Genomic DNA, 15136 nt, shown 5'->3' with positions numbered 1-15136 from the left:
CAATGCTGCGCACGATCATCTCGCCAGGCCGCCTGCGCACCGCCAATCGGTAGGCTAGGGGCGGGGCTTCAAACCGACCTGCGCCAACGCAAGTGTAAAACTGATAATGAACTATCAGCTTCAGTTAATAAAGTTGATATTTGCTTGCGCAACCTGTAGTGGTCATTACATGGAGACGACGGATACGAGATTTTAAGTTTATAGTCGTATGAGTGGTTTTCGTATGATTTGCTCTAAAGGTAGTGGGTATGTTATTTTGTATATATGCTAATGACGCCAGTGCGCCCGAGTTCGCGGTAGTTGGTCATGCTGCTGACACGCTGCCATCGATCGTGATTTGTGATAAAATTTACGTTCATTTCTTACGTCATAAATAAATAAATAAAACTAAAACTTTGATCTAATGATTTTTGTGAATTATGATAGAAGAATTTTGAGAAGTGTACTTTAATAAGTGTTCTGTGAAAAATATAAAACAAACCTAATTATTTGTTCGGACTTTTTATGTGTTTTTTAAGTGGACGGGATTGAGAATTTAACCGGCGAAAGCAGGTAAGCTAAAATAAACTAAAGTTCACAACTCTCATAAGAGTGATGTTTGTATTGAAAAACCAATTTTACCTATAGCTGTGGGTTATATACCTAATACATCATTTTGTGTAAAAATATTGTCCATAATGTCAATATATCCAGGGAGGAAAGTAGGGACTACATACCTAGAGATAGAGAAGCGGACACGTGATGCCGTCTCCTTTCGACTGAATCCCCTTGAGCCTGGAGTCATTATCCCAAGAAAGATCTTAATAGCGCGATTCAGAACTTTCACCACACGGAACAGCGTCATCTAGCGATCCAATCGTAAACTAAACAAAAAACGTTATGGGCTGGGTCATTTTTCCAAGAAAATGCTTAATAGCGCGATTCAGGAATTTGACTGCACGCAACAGCGTCATCTAGCTTTCAATTTGTAAACTAAATAAAAACTATATGAGCCTGGGGTCATTACACCAAGAAAAATCTTTTTCTCAAAACATTATTAAATTGGCCAAATTAATAACAATTTAGGTACATATAAAAATACATCCTCATAGGTACCTATTTTAGACTGGTCCTTTAACACTACCAAAGATAGTAAAGTAAAGATACATATAAGTAGGTAAGTTACATATAACGCACTTTAGAGCTATACTCTGCACTGCCCGTTTGGACAGAGTGCATGCGCCGCCATCTTGTAAAAATTGATGGAAAAATAATGAAAAACTGAAACTGCATTATAATTACCTATACCACGTATTGCGGTTGTGGGCTAATTTTAAAACAATTCAGTTGTCACTAGGGTTTCTGCTCGAGATTTCCATAACTCGAGACAACTCGAGAATTCTGCCTTAAGAGAAAAAAATTAAACTTGCAATGCAAACTGAAGCAAAGCACGCCTTTTCGCCTAACAACTTCGCCCGGGATTTAGAATGTAACGTATATGAGTCTACGAGGAAACAAACAACCAATCTTGGGAGACTAATAAATGCCCTGCTGACAGTAAAGCCCACTACAACCGAAAACAAGCGTGTTTTCAGGCTGACTGGAAACATCGTACCCAAAATAAGAAACCGGCTTTGGGATGATTAAATGCTATAATATTCTTAAAGGCCTATTTTTAATACAGAAATGACTTCAAAAAGTCTTGCTTCTGATACATTTAAATGATTTCGATTATAAAAAAATATCTCAATCAATATTAATAAATAGTACCTACCTACCTCTTTACGCACGTATAAATATGGGGAAATTAAATTATTGATTAAGCCTATTTGTATATTCATAGCTTTGTTATTAAAATTTGTCATATTTTAATTATTGATACTATAATACTTCAATGCTATGCTATGCTATGTTATTTTTTTTTTTGTGTCATTGTCGTCAAAACGTTTTTTCGTAATTTGGGCTCGAGAATTCTCGAAACTCGAGAAATAAAATGGGTCGAGATATCAGAAACCCTAGTTGTCACGCACCACAGTCCGAATTTCCGAAAATCCGGATATCATGCAGTAGGTAAGAACCTACTACGCCCTGAATCTGACCAAACTTACGAATAAGCGAACTTAAAAATGGAATAAGTATTTCTTGAAACGCTTAATTTTTTTTCTTGCATGCAGATTTTATTGAGTTACAATAACTTTAAAAAAATTCTAAATGTATTTTAAAATGACTATCGTACAAGCATCGTTTATTTTTGATACAGTACCTATGTTTTATTGCTTTTATCGCGGGTATAAAAAGATCAGCAAAATCAATTTTCGTATTTTACATTGGTACATACTTTATTTAGTTTACAGTAAAATTAAATTATAAAAAAATCTAACATGCTGAGGCACTTATTGTTTTTTTTTTCAAGATTATGAATATCTCAAATAACGGCGTACGGCGTACCTATTCGCCTACCTACCTCTATTAATAACAAATCACATATTATACCTAATAGTTTTACATAATACAATATTAGAACCGGGTTCTACAATGACTACAATTATACAGCTTGTGCAATAAATAGTGTAGTCACTGATAATTACGAGTAACAATTACTGTAATTATTTGTAAGCAGTGTTGTTTTACACTTGTCATAAAAATGTTTTAACTTTAACGTAAACTTATAAACTTGAATAGGTGCTGGTTACATTACAAGGTACAGTTGACGAAAACGGTTAAAGGGTGTAGAAGTGGTGGTATAGTATGGAGGCTGATGCGAGTGTGATTACTGATTAAGCTAAATTTGAATAGTAAAAAGGTAGTTTTTAATTTTAGGTGCCTCTAATTGGCCGCGATACAAGTTATGTGGAGCGCTCCTATTGGTGCTTTTAAAAAAGCCTCCGCATAGTAACCGAGCCCGACGGCTGCGTTTAGCTACTGCATTATACAATAAAAGGTTGCGTTCGCAACAAGTAATGAAGTAAGTAGTAGTATTTAACAATGTATATATTTTTTCACCACACCAGCTGGCAAAAGGCTCTCTTGATTGTTTAAAAACTGATAAGAAAGTTGCATTTTATTCACATGTAGCGCAAAGTAATCAAATGAAAATTAAGAGTGAGTTTCTTATGTTTTATAAAGATAGTACCTAAATAGGTACCTATAATATTTGTTTCTTTTTGGCACGTTAAATTAATGAGAATAACGAGGCGTAAAGCCGTCAATTCAAAGTTTGGACCAGTTTGATTAATATCCTACGAACAATAAACAAATAACTAATTAATACCTACGTGTCATAAACCACGTCAGATGTGCGCGCATTGTTTATACTATTAACTAATTAAGAATTTAAAATGGCCAATAGCGTGGTAAATTAAATACCAGTGTGTCATTAAATTGTAACAACTTGTGATTTAGCACCAGGCTCGTCCAGATGGGCGAGCTGTCTGCATTCAGAAGAAAAAGGCAATAAACGTGTATGGGGTGGTAATAGCGATGGTGCTATTTGCGTGTGCACAGGCCCGTTATTCTTATCGTTTAGCGAGAATACGCCTCGAATCAGGTAAATCAGTTTAAGAGTAACCTCAAGATTCGTAACATCATAATCACAAATTCCCTTTTTTTTCCAATTCTATATACCCAGGTGATGTTTTCCTTCTCCATTCCATCAAAATTTTGTTTAAAATAGCTCTTTAGCAATAAGACCGATCTGTCTATCATTTAGATCTTCTTGGTCTTCGGCAATATGTCTAAAGATAAAGACATTCAGTTTCGAGCTTTATCATTATCAGTGTAATTCGTAATTCGTAAGATACCAGCCACTGGCTTTTCACATGAAATACTCGTATGCGATTTTCTTCAGTTATCTCAGTCTTCCTAGTGAATATACTTGTGGAGTTTGCAATGAATAGAATTTCTAATTGAAACCGTGCAGAGATTACACTGAACTGTCGTATATTAGTTTACCTGAAGCTCTGTAAGTGACACGAATCATCTCTGAGGATGGGTGAGCTGTCAATATCCAGAAGAAAAAAAATAAACGTGTATAAGTCGGAATAGTGCTTTTTGCGTATGCGCAAGAGTCTATGTGGCGGGCGCGCACGAGCGGCACAAAGCGCCCGTCGGCGCACCGCAGCCCTATCGGCACATCCGCCTCGCCACAAAGCCCACAATAAACTTTTACAGCCCACATAAAACCCTGACTTTTTAACCCGGGTTATTTGAATTAATATCAATTCGGAGTTCCTCAATGGGCTTTACTCGTCAAACTTTAAAGTTTTATGACAACCTTGGAGGAATAAAATTTAATTGAAATGTAGCCCCCAAAAAAGTTTGATTGTGGTTATCAGCTTCCGAATTTGAATATTTACATTGAATATTTTAATAACGAAATTGATGAGTGGTGACAGTGGTATGTTGACAAGGAATTTTGTTCACCGTTATTGGTATTTAGGTTGCTGCTAAAAAATAATTGATGTAAATTTAATTTTATACCTTCTGTCAATTAAAAAAAATATGGAAATTAGCTTTCATTGAGGTAGCTACCTATATGAATCACTCTAGCAAAACCTAAATTGCTATACCTACATGTGCTCATGATATTAAAGAAGTTTATTTGATGAGGTAAGTAAGAACCGGTCGGCGACAACCAGATATCAATAAGGGTAGATGTGCCTAACTACAGACGTAAGGCCCGAGTCTTGCGTTGCCTTCGTACTTACGCAGTTTCCCACTATAAAAATGTTGTAGCAGTATTCCCATATAGTTCAGAAGTCGGCGTACGACGACAGCGGGATACCAAGCAAGGCCTAAGCAATTAACCGCCTCAGGTGTACTCATCGTACTGTGTACATGAATCCATAATCGTCCAAGAGCAGGAAATGGAAAACTCTAGCAGTAGCAGAAAAATATTTATTCACAATCAAAGCGAAACCTTGTTGATCATGTCTTTCGGTTGTTTGATGTAGCCTATTGTTTGACTAACATATCAAGGTTGATGGTTGTATACATGTCAAGTGATAATGAAAATTCAAGTTTGAAGAAACGATGACGCAAGACCATTAAATAAAATACTAGAGGTGAATTCGACTTGTTTTCGAGATGCCTCGCAACATGGACACTTTAGTGATAGATACTTAGATACCTACGAAACAAAAATTAATCTCCATCGATCTGATCATGTATCCGGGATACATGATCAGATCGATGGAGATTAATTTTTGACTTAGAGATGGGTAGTGAGTAAATACTCAAGAGTAAATACCGAGTAAATACTCAGTATTTACTCAATTTACCCGTATTTACTCGTTTATACCCAATTTGGTGGGTATAAACTATTTAGAGTGCTGACACTGCTGACAGGGTATAGAAATCTGAAATAAAGGTGTATTTTGTACTGGATTTAGTAGTCCAATTAGTAAAAAATATATTTTAAGAGGGGCGTTCCATACATGTAACTAAGTGTCACAATAAAAAAATCTGAAACCACCAACGTGTGGCACATCATTAAATTGGTCTTTAAAAATAACTTCAATGTTATTATGCACTTTTTTCGACAAATTTAATACTTTTGGGACAAAACCGTTTCCAAAGGCCAAAATAATGTTCATCCCTCTATAACTTTTGGAACAAAGTTAAATAAAATATGAAAAAATATCTGGAAAATAGACCATAGAAAACACTTTGAGAAAAAAATACTTTAAATATGATCGGTCGGGTCATTTTTGAGTTTTCATTAAAAAACTCTTCATAAAAGGACGTAAGTGCCGCGTAAACACGTAATTTAGCGTGTACGGGGATTTAGGATTCTAAAAGGCGGACCTGTGGATTCTATTTCAGTCCTCAGTCACTTATTTTAATGGGAGAGTGGAACCCAGCGTGGAACGACGCTTTCTAAGCAGCAGTTGACCGCAACTAGATGGGTAGTTAGTAAAAACCCACCAAATATTTACCTAAAATACCCGTATTTGCCGTATACCGTAACTATGTATTAAGTGTGGTTAAAATATGATTTTATTATAGTCGTTAGTTTTCAGACTGGCCCTTTCGGTTAACTCTTTGTCTATTGTAAGTAAAACCGCACGTGCTACTACCTGCAAAAAAAGAATCGCTAACTTTGACTGCGGATACTATACGGCTATACTATGTATAGTCGTTAATTTTCAAGCTGACCCTTGCAGCTAACTCATTGTCTATTGTAAGTAAAACCGCACGTGCTACCCACTCAATAAAAAACGGTTCGGTCAATTTAACCGGTTATTGAATTACAATTTCTATGGAACTTGCAATAAGATTCAAAATGAACTATGGAAAAATTGCGAGGCTGTGTGGGGTCCCTCTACGGTTACTGAGTTTCGGCGAGTCGAACGCTACAGAACCAGTCTAAAATATATTATGTCAACGAGATGCGTAACAAAGGCGCGTAAATGTATATATATCGGATATAAAATGTATATATATCGGAGAGTGCACTTACACTGGTTTTTGAGCGTTGGCCTAGGGGGTCATCCATAAATTATATCACACGAATTTAGTGATTTCACATTTGGAAATCCCGTTCCCCCTCGTGTGACTTCACATATTTGACAATTTTGTTTTCAACGAAATTAGCAAATTGAATGAAATATAGTTATTTTAATAAAAATATTTAAAATAATAGGAATATTAGAAATTTTATGACACGAAACCGATACGATATATCGTTTCAAAAACTAGCTTATTTACTTGTATCGCGAATACAAACAATGAAAACAATTTTCGACTACAAGTGAAGTTAAAGTGACGTCACAAAGTTTGTTACTCCTCTCCCCCGTGTCACAACATGTCACATTTTCTAGACCCCCTCCCCCTAAACGTGGGACGTAATTAATAGTTTTCCATTGTAATTGGCACGTATTTAACCGGTCAACTAATTAATCGAATTTGGGTAGTTTAAAAAAATAGAAATGGCTACTTTTTTTATTTTTTATTAGCCTACTTTGGTGTCCCACTGCTGGGCAAAGGTCTCCCCTCGTTTTTTCCATTCGACCCTGTCATCAGCATTTTCCCACCATTTGGGGTAGAATGCGTCCAAGTTGTCCCACCATCTCCTTTTCGGTCTGTCTGAACCCCGGCCTGCACCGTCTATGGTGTTCCGTGGGTCCCACTCAGTAACCATTTTGGCCATGGGTACTAAAATTAATAAATTGGCAACAAAAACGGTGCCTTAAATTAATCAATATGAGTTGTATTTTTATGAATTTTGGCCACAGTGCCAGGAAAGACAGTGATAACCAGGAAAAGCTGGTAATCACTGGTAAAATCGAAGGCGATAAGCCGAGACGCAGGAGCCCAATGCGGTGGACAGACCAAATTCGCTCAGCCCTTGATGTAACGCTCCACGATGCCCTACACTCGGCGACAGACAGAAAGAAGTGGCGGCAAATTGTCCAAGAGAAGCTAGAAGTTACCTAGAAGTGACCACGACCCTCAGTGATGAGGAAACCGATGCAAGGAGGAGGAGGAGACCACATTTTAAAAAGAAAACGGCTATATATTTGAGGTTCATATAAATTATTGGCGCTAAAATATTAATACACAGCCAAATTATATTATTATATGCCCAATGAAAGTTCGTGTTTAATATTTTAGATTCCCGAATATTGATAAGCCAATAGCGTATTTTACTGTATTTAAAATTAATTATTTTACACCATGCATGAAATAAAGCACCAGAAGATTAATGGAGAAACGTAGACAGCAGTTATTATTAGACACAATTTCTATTTTAAAGCCCGTATAAAACTACAAAGAGTAGGTAATTTGATTGTGACGTCACATGCTAGTGTTTCATATACATTCCATAGTAGCAAAATCGTTTTGACAGTTCGAAAAAAGAACCTGATTTGACAAGTAGTCAAATACCCTATTAGAATTATATGCCAATGACCGAACCTTTTTTGCAGGTAGTAGCACGTGCGGTTTTACTTACAATAGACAAAGAGTTAGCCGTAAGAACTATACATACTATGTAACAATCGCCGCGATATCTGGTAAGAGCTATAATATTGTAAAGTATTTTCTTTGCAGTTTTATTTTAATAAACAACAGGTTAAAAACTGTATAATATGTGAATCAACTTGCAACATGCACTTATTTATTTATTTATTTATTTATTTAATCTTTATTGCACAAAAGAAAACCTTACAGTACAAAAGGCGGACTTAATGCCATAAGGCATTCTCTACCAGTCAACCTTAAGGCTAAGCAGAGAAATTGTGGGCGGTGCTACAAATACAACAGCAAAAATAAAATAAAAATAACATATAATCACATATATATACAAATATAATATACATATATAATATATATATAAATAACGACGAGACTCATTATGAAACTAATAAAAATACACTAAGAAACTTTCTTTCCGCTAGCATAGAAAGCACGTAAGGATTTTTTGAACGCGAACTTATTTGGCGCATTTTTTATGTTAAAAGGAAGTCCGTTCCAAAGGCGCGCCACCTGCACAGTGAACGAATACGACATGAACCCGGTTCGGTGAAAAGGGATGGACAGAGACATATTGCCAGAAGAGCGAAGTTGGCGGTCGCGAGAAATGCCGTAGTATTGAAATAAGGATTTGAGGTACTCAGGAGAGTGTGGATCGTTAAGCACAGAAAAGAGAGTGGAAAGCAAGCGAATATTGCGACGTTGTCGAATTGGAAGCCAGCCAAGCTGAGAGCGAAAGGAAGAAATGTGATCATATTTGCGGAGGCAAAAAATGAAGCGAATGCAGTTATTCATCAGGCGATCCAATTTGTCGAGAAGCTCTTCGTTTAAGTCCGGATAACAAACATCACCATAATCAATAATGGGCAGTATAAGGGTGTTCATTAATGCAACTTTAGTTTTGATCGGTAAAAAGTGTTTCAGTTTGTTGAGAGAATGAAGTGAGCCCATGACCTTACGGCTGATTTCAGTAACCTGTGCCCTCCAACTCAGGGTATTGTCAAAAAGAACACCCAAGTCTTTAACGCTCTGACTAAATCTTATTGGGGAGCCGTTAAAGCTTACAGGTGCAAGTGCGTCCAAGTCTAGTTTTGCAAGCTGTCTGGAACTACCTATAACGATAGCCTGGCACTTTGACGGATTTACAAAGAGGCCAAACCTCTCAGACCACTGCTGGATATGCAAAAGGTCCAGGTTAAGTTTACCAATGCAAGTTGGGAGGTCAGTCACGGAGCACTGATCGTAGAGTTGCAAGTCGTCAGCATACAGATGGTAGGAAGAGCGAAGGTCAGGTGTAATAAAATTGATAAAAGTGGAAAAAAGAAGTGGAGATAAGATACCTCCTTGAGGCACGCCAGTTGCCAGATTACACCAGTCAGACAAAGTCCGGTTGACTCGAACTGCCTGCTGGCGCCCCCGCAAGTAGGCAGCAATCCAGTTAAGGGCTGTTTCAGAGACACTGATATGTTTGAGCAAGGCAAGGAGAATGTCATGGTCAACGGTATTAAATGCGTTAGAGAAGTCAATAAGAATAAGGACCGTGACCATTTGATTCTCCATGCCCCGCCTAATGTCTTCTGTTACCTTAACAAGCGCAGTACTGGTGCTATGACTTGGTCGGAAACCGGACTGCAAAGGGCTTAAAAGGTTATGCGAGTAAACGAAGACCGAAAGTTGTTTATGAACAACCGCTTCAGCGATTTTCGAAAGGAAAGGAAGAATTGAAATGGGCCTAAAGTTACTGAGAGTAGTGGGATTACTAATTTTAGGCAGTGGAATCACAAAAGCTTTACGCCAAAGAGAAGGGAATTCACCAGAGGCCAGTGAAGAGTTGATGATGTCAGCTATCACAGGAAGTACGCAGTCGAGGACTGACACAATCATGCAACGACTGACATCATCACAACCTACGGCTTTTGACTGGATAGCTTTAATAATGACCTTTATGTCAAATTCAGAGACAGGACAGAAAGAAAAGGAATCTGTGGCAGGAGAACGCAAAGAAGATATGTTCAAAAGAGTAGTGGCCTTAATAGTGGTGTCAATTGAAGGAGCGGAGGAAAAATGCCTGTTAAGGTCGTTGAGAGAAAAGGAACTGCCATTAAAACTGTTGGGGGGTTTTCCCAGGCCAAGAGATCGCAGAAATTTCCAAACATCGGCCATAGACGAAGAGGAAACATTACGGTGAATAAAACGCCGCTTCGCTGTACGTACCACCTGGTTGCAACGATTACGTGCTGCCTTAAAGAGTTTCCAGTTGTCATCCGCGCGGTCACGTTTAAAGAGCCCGAAAGCTCTGTTCCTCCTCCTCATTGCCATTCGGACGTCCTCAGTGATCCAAGGAGCCGGCGGACGCCTAACTCTCACTGTATGAACAGGCGCGTGTTTGTTGAAAAGCCCTAAAATTGCATCATTAAAGAGAGAGACCTTAGTGTCAGTTGACGAGGTCGAGAGCACAGGAGACCAATCGATAGCAGCGGCGTCTTTTAAAAGAGATTCAGTATTAATCTTGGCGAAGCTACGCATGTGAATTAGAGCAGGTTTGCATTTAGGTGCCTTGATTTTGTAAGATGCATATATGAGGTCATGGTGAGAGAAACCAGGCGCCATGAACTGACCTTGCTTGGTAACAAGACTTGGCGATGAAGTAAAGATGACATCGAGCCAAGTGTCCGATGACGCCGTATGATGAGTTGGATCCAGTGGAAGAAGAGAGAAACTGACCGACTGAAGGAGTGACCTGAGTTTACGAGAATGTGTTGTATCTTTCAGAAGGTCCGTGTTTAGATCCCCCATGATCAGGTGATGTGTGTAATCAGAACTTACGGACTCAAGAATTCGTTCCAGATGAGAAAAGTAGTCGACGGTAGGGGGACTATAAATTACACCCAGTACTGCCCTAACGCCTTTAACATTCACCTCGAGGAAAATCCATTCCGCTGAGCCAGAGTAAAGGGAAGGAGTCGAATTAAGCAACTTGTACGGAATGGTACTTCTAAGGTAGATGGCTACGCCACCACCACCCTTGCCAATTCGGTCATTCCTGATCAGCACATAACCAGGCAAGGCATAGGAGGTAGAGTCGAGGGTAGGCTTCAACCAGCTTTCCGACACCAAGATGGCATGGACAAAGTCGGACTGAAATGTCTCAATAAGTTCACTATAGTGAGAAGGGATACTTTGGGCATTGATGTGGCATACATTAAAGTTCCCGGAGTTGAGAAATTCGCGAGACACGAGAGTGCCCAAAGTGTGAGAAGTATCAAAGGAATCTACAGAATGGAAAGAAGTACTGTCAATACTAGCAGAATAAAAAGTTTCATCGTCAGACATAAATAATTAAAATACGTAATAAATATATATATATCAATGCAAATACAAATATTTATAATACATAAATTATAATTACAGCCAAAAAAAAAACACAAACCCTGCTTATCCTGCTGGTTAGCTTGTGAGATTACAAAGTATGTATACGATTAACAGAAATTAAAAACAAACTTATCTAGAACGCAAGTAATTAAGTAACTTTGAAAGTAATTAAGTACCTTCTTATTTAAAACAAAATTGTTAACTATACTTTATCACGTATATATCCGCTAAATTCCAAATGACCTCTCACTGATAATCACATTTTTGCCAAAAACTAAGCGTAATAAGCTTCTTATAACATAAATATCATTAATACACGTTAACACAATTAAATAAAAGCCAATTTAGTACTTAAATCTCACCAAAATATTGAAATTTTGTTAATAATCGTTTTTACTCACCAAAATGAGTAAATACGAGTATTTACTGTATGCTTTGAGTAAATACCGAGTAAATACTCAGTATTTACTCACCCCTACCCATCTCTATGTATCCCAGAGCCCGATCTGATTAGTCTATGTTATCCGAAAGCGAATACCTACATGAAATACTTACGGTAGAAAAATGCCAAATTGTGTTTGGAGTTCCAGGCAAAACTTTCAAGGTTTTAAATGTCAGTTAAAAAATAAACATTTATTACCAATACTACAATTAAACGATAAAATTTTGGTGATCGGGATCAAACCACAGAGGCCTGCAAAAATTATTTACTGTACTTACCTACAAATGCATTTGTGATATCACCCAAGATCGAAACTCAATGTGAAATCACGCCACTAATTTTCGGCGTTTGCATAGGCCGGGGCCTTCATCGTACCTATTGCAAACTTTGAAATTGGAAATGCCAACATCGCGTTGTTTCAACTTCAATTTCGGTCGGTCTTGCATTTGGTAATTAGCACCTATGCCTCATTGTACGAACAATTGCGATAATATGAATACATGCATCTACCGTTTACATAAAGAAGAGGTTTTTAAACTTTTTCGGGTAGAGCCTCGTCTGTTTTTTTTAAATACACTAAGGTGGCACCCGACTGGGTGGCTCAGACTTCAAAATTCTATGTACCTAGTGTAGTAGAGTAGTAGAGATTTATCCACGGCCGACACGAGCTTTTTTACATTTATTTATTTTATTTATTAAGAAACAAACAGTCTCGTATATGTAACATTAGGTACAAGGGTAGTTAGTAATATTGTAGACTTACAGTTTCCTTAATTAAATTTATGTAAACCTAAACATTAAAGCATTTAATTTGAAAGTATCCATATGAATTATCGATTTTAATCGTTAATAACAATTAAAGGTGTGTTAATAAATAGTGCCAGAAAACTTTCAGTTATGTAAAAACAATAGGTATGTAGAACAATATGTAAAAACAATATTATGTCTGTTGAATACATTTTAAGGATAATCGTTATTATTATTATTTATGTGTTTTACTTCATTATTTTTAAAGTGTTGATAAAATCTGAGCCCATACAATCATGAAATGAGGAATAAGAGGAGACAAAAAAGTAAGCTAAGTAATAATTAAATGGAGCTTTTAGCCAAAAAAAATGCAATATTTCAGTTAACTTTGCGACTATTTCTATCAAGACATATTAATTAAATTGTGTATCCGAGCCCCATAGAATATATCTTCAAAGCATTTATTGACTCTACCAATGCCGTTTTTCAAAACGTTCATGTAAAATAGAGATGGATAATAAGGCCTCTATGTTTCGTATATTAACAGCATAAAGAATATTCAGCGTGTTGTTGAATGACAAAACTCTACATATAAAGAAGGCCCAATCAATAACGGCTCAAAAACGGGAGGAAAAGCGATGGTAATACTATTGACAAGTTCTACAGGGATGAAACCGCAAAGAAAAGCTCTAATAGAATATGATGTTTCAAAACTTGATGTCAGGTATTGTTGATTTCTCCATATCAGAGAGTTATATTATAAAGATATGGGAGGTAGGTATCTAGCTATAAAATAATCCGTTGTATTGCAAGTCTGCATAAATATCCGCATTTTTAGGGTTCCGTACCCAAAGGGTAAAAACGGGACCCTATTACTAAGACTCCGTTGTCCGTCTGTCACCAGGCTGTATCTCATGAACCGTGATAGCTAGACAGTTGAAATTTTCCCAGATGATGTATTTCTGTTGCCGCTATAACAACAAATACTAAAAAGTACGGAACCCTCGGTGCGCGAGTCCGACTCGCACGGCCGGTTTTTTTTAATATTTGTAACGGCGCAGCCTCATGTTAGCCGGGCACCGTAACTTGCTTCCAATTCCAGTTGTATATAAGTATACGACAGAATAGGTACCTAGTATTATTATACCTAGCTGTAGCTTTCGCTCGTATACACGTTGTTTCTTGAATTTGGTCTTGCATTTGATAATTAGCACCTAAGCTCACGGTACGGACAATTGCGATATGAATGCGCGTCTACATAAAGGCCCACATTTATCGACGGTGCCATAAACGCCCAATCACGCGGCGCGCCATCAGTGCCACAGCCACTCGTTGTTATCTTTGATATTTTATAGGATCTGTAAAACGCCGGCTCTGCAAGGCATTGACATTCCGGGTCGTATTGGCCGGATTTGTGATCGAAGATGTTCGTTTATAGAACTGGAAATTTATCAAATTCTAGACTTTACTTATTGTTCGTTTATGAAGAATATTATATCAAGTTATAAACTAGATATAAACAACAACGTTTACAACTAGAAGAGTTTATATATATATTTCGGGTTTCGGGGTAGAGTATCGGCTCTAACGATTTCGACGAAATTTGCTATATGGATTTTTTTTATGTTTGATCTTTTTGTGAAATTCTTAGTATCAAAATCAAAATTGATATAGTCATAAATAAATTAATCAGATAATTAGCTTAAGATAATATATATGTACATATTATTCACCATTGTTGCTAGGCCTACATGTATAAAGTACCTATATTTGAACTTTAAACTTTGTATAACATTAAAAAAAAAAAGGAATAAAATCTGCCGTTTTCCTGAATATGAGAACTCAAAAGAATCGACCAAATAAACACTGAAAAGATTACATATACCTACTCTTCAAATAACAGGCTTCATCAGCATTTTAGCGCGTTTGCATGTTTTTATTTATTTTATTTTATTTTTATTTATTAACCAACTTTACATTTACAGTTAAATCAAACATGCAAGTTATGGGTTATAAACATATATGTACTTAAAACTAAGATAATATGCTTATCACTAAATTAATTCATATTAATAGTTGTAGGTACGAGGCTCTAGACTTACACATTGAAATTAGGTATATTTAAAATCAGGAGCAGAAATTGAATGTAGGTAGGTAGGTACCTCTATTAAAATCTGTAATTTATTATGACGGTTCATAAACTCAATATTTACCTATTTTTGACTCAATATGTACCTATTTGTGACCAGACATCAGATTTTTGGGGGAGAAATTAAATGACAGGTTGAAAAGCATCTATAATTGTGTTTATCGATGTAGGAAATCCCTACCTGTCATTGTGGCCATGAGGCCAATTTTGTCGTATGCTGGTGTAATCTGTAAAATATTTCTATTTGACGTAAAACCAAGTCACAGACGCAGATGTAGTTTTCGTTTTTCACCGGGATGACACAAAATCGCCGTGTCACTGTCACTTCTCGCCTCTAGCTGGCTATTTTTATTTTATTTTATTTATTGCGACCATTGCGAGGCAGGGAGGAACTTGATGAGGGAACCGAAAGCGATGACATTTCACGGCGTTGAAAACTTTGAAGTTAAATAAACGTGTTTAGCGGTGTTTAT

The 15136-nt window shown here is 37.0% G+C and overlaps 1 protein-coding gene across 1 annotated transcript in view; it reads left to right on the top strand.

Moving 5' to 3' along the window:
• Positions 1 to 417: 417 nt before the first annotated feature.
• LOC134742983 (T-related protein) overlaps positions 418 to 15136 on the top strand; it is a 42144-nt gene continuing 27425 nt past the window's right edge. The window contains exon 1 of the mRNA XM_063676238.1: positions 418 to 552. The gene's annotated coding sequence lies outside the window, so the exon portion shown is untranslated. The remainder of the gene's footprint in view (positions 553 to 15136) is intronic.

Source organism: Cydia strobilella, chromosome 7 (assembly GCF_947568885.1).
Source record: "Cydia strobilella chromosome 7, ilCydStro3.1, whole genome shotgun sequence".
NCBI classification, from domain to species: domain Eukaryota; kingdom Metazoa; phylum Arthropoda; class Insecta; order Lepidoptera; family Tortricidae; genus Cydia; species Cydia strobilella.
This window is presented reverse-complemented; position numbering and strand designations above follow the sequence as displayed.